The following is a 5000-nucleotide window of genomic DNA, read 5'->3' on the forward strand; positions in this document are numbered from 1 at the left end:
TATCCTGGTCTGGGTTAGGATCTGGAGCTGAAGTTCTGGAAACAGTTGGTCAGGAAAAGACTATGCATAGTACACTTGTTAATCAGAGGGCAACACACACACACATACACACACACACACACGCACATATACACACACTTGCACACCTAGAGGTATTTTAGTCTTTCCAATCTACCTACAGGCATGTGTTTTTGGAAGGGAAATGGAGAACCTGAGAAACACACACACACCATGCACACCATGTACTGAGTGTAATACTGCTTGGTATTAACTTAATACTTTTGATGTACTAAGTGTAAAAAAAAATGATCAGTGAATATTTTCTATAACACCGTGTCATTTAATATTGTGTTCTCTTTTTTTCCTTTTTTCGATGTTTAAAAAAAAAGAAAAAGGAAAAAAAAGAAGAGAACAGGAAAGCACAGCTTGTGATTTTCCAGAGAAGCCGTTGCTTTTCATTATTAAATAATAACACGCTTTAATTTCATCTTTTATTTGTCTTTGATTGTGTGGCACGTCTGCCATGCGAGTCTAGAGACGAGTGCACTAGTACAATCCTGTGATTTGAATTACAGCCAAAACTACCGTCTGAGCTGCTGGTAAAGAAATCCAATTCAATTATATTTGTGTAACACTTTTAACAATGGACCTTGTCACAAAATCTATTTATGGGAGAATAAAAATAGGGATAGAGATTGTATATCATTTAAATAAAAGGAGAGATTAGATTCTCAAATCCGTCTCAGCAGCATTTTGGTATGATAAGAATGAAGTTCTCTAAATGATGAAATAATAAATAAAAAAAATTTCTAGTAACAAGCGCCGACCTTTGGACTTTATTATATAGAAATTTGATTGGCAGCTCATGCCAGTTTTTTTTTTTTTTTTTTAACTTCATTATAGAGATTGGGTCTTTCTTCGTCCCTGTCTTTGTGCTCTGTTCAAGGTCTTGTCCCTATTCTCCTTCTATCTCTCTTTCCCTTGCTCTCTCCATCTATTACTCCGTGCTAAAATGTCTGCTACTGTATTTGAATAGTGATTTCGGCTGCAGGCAGGCTCCAGATCCCGGCGGAGGTTAGCGTAGGGTTCGACGCTACCTTCTCGGGCCGAGCTCCATCAGCAGAGCGCACATTCCGAGATAAGCACTGAATGGCAAACAGCTTCAATCAGAGACACTCGATGGAAGCAATTACAGCAGAGTCGGCTGGCTGGGCACAGCCCGGCTCGCTGGCTGATAACACCTCCCTGTCAGACGGCCTGAAAAGCCCTCCCGCTCCCTTTTTTGATGCCACATTGTTTAGTCGCTGTCACACTGCCGAGGTTTTCTTCTTTTTTGGTGAGGGGAGGGGAGGAGACGTGTGGTGGGGCGGAGGAAAGGCACTTGACAAGTGATGTGCAGAGATTGGCAGGTGTCAAGGTTTTTCTTTTAAATATTGAACTTTTTGTATACAAAGGTTTTCTTTCTGATTTCTAAAGGAACCTGTGTGTGTGTGTGTGTGTGAATATGTGTGTGCATGTGCAGGCAGATTGAATCAGTCCTCCTCTGCCTCCGAGGCATTTCTACATCTCCAGTGCTTTATGTTCGCTCTCTACACCTATATTTCAGGTCATGTCTGTAAGACGGTCATTAGGCCTGACAGATAACATGGTTAATGTCAGTGCTGCCCACTGCACTCTTTTCCCATCAGCAGTATTGTAGAAAAACCTCAGCCTTTCCCTCCATTTCTCCATTTTATACCAGTAGTGCTTATAGCTTCCTGAGGGTTAGCATCTTTTAAAAAAATTTTTAGAAAATAGCAGAATATGACACGGATGGATGGATGGATGGATAGATAGATAGATAGATAGATAGATGGATAGATGGATAGATAGGTGATCTGTATGAAGCAAATAAGAGTTATGATCTGAGCCACCATTAAACCTTCAATTTAACAATTTAACCTTCAAATCTTTGGCCACGCCCACTTTCCCGAGTCTTATGCATACACTGAGAAGCAAGCCATACATCAGTCTCTTCCTTTGTATCCTTTTTTCTCTCTCTTTTTTTGTCCATTTCTGCAGTTAGCAGTGTGTCATACAGAAACTAAGACATAACTACATAAGATGCTGCAATAAACTGAAGAGCTCAGCACTGTTTAAGGCAAATATTTGATGACTTAAACAATACACTAACCCTTCTAAGCACTTCTCTCTTTTATCAAGCTTCCGGCTTAAGCAGAAAACTAATGAAGCTCATATCAGACATTACACACGTCTCTTATTCCACATCGCTCTTAAATTCTCCAGTCGTATTTGGTCAGAAGGTATCGATTATTTTTCTATAGCAGCAGCTTTGACGCTCGTTTTAGACGTAAATCGAATCAAGGGTTTATTTTTAATGCGCTCGGTTTAATACGTTCTTGTTTCTATAGTAACGACTTACACAAGGCCTTGTATGATGACACGGCATGTAAATGGATTTATTTTTCTATGTGGAATTCCTTGATTTGATGCGAATTTTTGTAAGGACATGTTTTTTTAAACATGTTTTAGATGGATTTTCTAGCATCAGATTTAACTTCAGGAAAAGTGACTTTGCAGTTTCTCGGTAACTTGATGTTCGGTTCGAGAGAGAGCAAAGTGAGAGAATGAGTGTTTATAGCTGCTATAACAAAAGTCATAACTAACTAGGGACTAAGGTTTCTTAGTACACAATGTTAAATTTAATTGTAAACATTTTTTGCAATCATTGACAAATCACTGTGGTATAAGACCAATAAAAGGATGTGCAGTTTTAGGAAAATAATCAACACGAACACGAGGAACAGTCAGTTCACATCACTTAACTGTTGATTAATTTCCATTAACTGCACACCCCAAGCGTGTTGGATGATGACAAAACAGAATGGATTAAGTTGTCATCTTAAGCTACTGAGAAAATCTGTTTGGAAAACTGTCATCTGGTCCAGAACGCTTGTTTGTGATTGATTTGGATTGAATACGCTTCCTGTCAGTTATTCTAAGGACATTATATGGACCACTTAAGGTTCCAGGGGGCGGGGTATTATGAAAATGGGCGGGAACTTCATGCCCATTTGGGGCATAATCTGTATGATAAGTAGAATGCAATAAAACACAATAGATTAAGCTGTGAACTATTTCACAGTTGCTAAGAAATCTAAGAAGCCCGGGATTGTTGTTTGGGATTGGATGTGCTTCCTGTCAGTCATTTTAAAGACACTGTACAGACTGTTTAAGGTCCTGTGGGTGGGGCTATGTGAAAATGGGCGTGACCTTCACACTCCAAGTCTGTCATTCTTTACTCAGCTTTCGTAAAATCGTAGTACATTTTAGATTTGAGCTGAAATGGTGCTTTAAAGGTGTAATAGTCCTTTTTTACTCGATGTTTGGGGATATAATCTGTATGATATATGTATAACACGATGGATGGATGGCTGGATGGATGGATGGCTGGATGGATAGATAGATAGATAGATAGATAGATAGATAGATAGATAGATAGATAGATAGATAGATAGATAGATAGATAGATAGATAGATAGATAGATAGATAGATAGATATCCATCCCTAGACAGATAGATAGATTTCCCTTTGGGATGAATAAAGTATCTATCTATCTATCTATCTATCTATCTATCTATCTATCTATCTATCTATCTATCTATCTATCTATCTATCTATCTATCTATCTATCTATCTATCTATCTATCTATCTATCTATCTATCTATCCGCTTTCAGGTTAGAAAATAAGTTGCTGAGAAATCCTGTTCACTCCGGGATTGTTGTTTGGGATTGGATGTGCTTCCTGTCAGTCATTTTAAAGACACTGTACAGACTGTTTAAGGTCCTGTGGGTGGGGCTATGTGAAAATGGGCGTGACCTTCACGCTCCAAGTCTGTCATTCTTTACTCAGCTTTCGTAAAATCGTAGTACATTTTAGATTTGAGCTGAAATGGTGCTTTAAAGGTGTAATAGTCCTTTTTTACCCGATGTTTGGGGATATAATCTGTATGATATATGTAAAACACAATAGATGGATGGATGGATGGATAGATAGATGGATAGATAGATATCCCTAGACAGATAAATAGATTTCCCTCTGGGATGAATAAAATATCCGTCTGTCCGTCCATATATATGCTTTCAGGTTAGAAAATAAGTTGCTGAGAAATCCTGTTCACTCTGGGATTGTTGTTTGGGATTGGATGTGCTTCCTATCAGTCATTTTAAAGACACTGTATGGACTGTTTTAGGTCCTGGGGGTGGGGCTATGTGAAAATAGGCGGGAATCTTTCACCGAATAATGAAAATCTTATCTGATGCACCTTTATGGTTGATGAAAAAGGGAAAATGTTGCATGTTTATAAGCAGAATGTAAAGATTGATGGACTTTACCTTACTACATGCTGAAATGTACTCCCAGTGGGGTTTACACTCCAGTTTTTGTGTCTCTTAGTGACTATGCCAAACTTCCCCACAATTTCTTTTGTGCTTTTTTATCCTCTTTCCAAAAATAGAGAGATATTTGAATAAAATCACCTCCATAAGCATTCCTGTGTTCCTGCAGTCAGAGCAAGCCTCCCTTTCTCCTGGTCTAGGTGTGAGCCGGTGATTTATGTTAGCGATGATCAAATCTTTGTAGGCTTTTATGTTTCTGATTCCTCTTCCTTTCCTCGGCAGCCGGGGAGTCTGTTCGGCTTTATCAGATGTCCTAGCTGTCCTGGAGAGTGAGGTAATAACAGTTTGGTGTGGAGAAACGAGCGGAGAAGGAGCAGCTCCAAGTCCTCGTGAATGGCTGTGGGTTTTTATTTTCTTCTCGTTTCGTCCTTCATCATGAAATATTCGAAGTTCTCATGAAACACATTCCTGTAGTACAGTGAACACTCTTCTGGTTAAAGTCGTCTCTTTTGAAGGCATTCAGGTGAAAAGTGGGGAATTAGTTTGTTAACAGGGTGGCAGTAAGGACCGGCCAGGCTTTTCTTTTTTCCCCTCCCTATG

At 39.1% G+C, this 5000-nt stretch overlaps 1 protein-coding gene across 8 annotated transcripts in view; it reads left to right on the forward strand.

Annotated features, from left to right (window-relative positions):
- Positions 1–5000, forward strand: part of inpp4b (inositol polyphosphate-4-phosphatase type II B) — a 256046-nt gene that overhangs the window by 68415 nt on the left and 182631 nt on the right. The window lies entirely within an intron of this gene.

The sequence above is a fragment of the Hemibagrus wyckioides genome, linkage group LG03 (assembly GCF_019097595.1).
Source record: "Hemibagrus wyckioides isolate EC202008001 linkage group LG03, SWU_Hwy_1.0, whole genome shotgun sequence".
NCBI classification, from domain to species: domain Eukaryota; kingdom Metazoa; phylum Chordata; class Actinopteri; order Siluriformes; family Bagridae; genus Hemibagrus; species Hemibagrus wyckioides.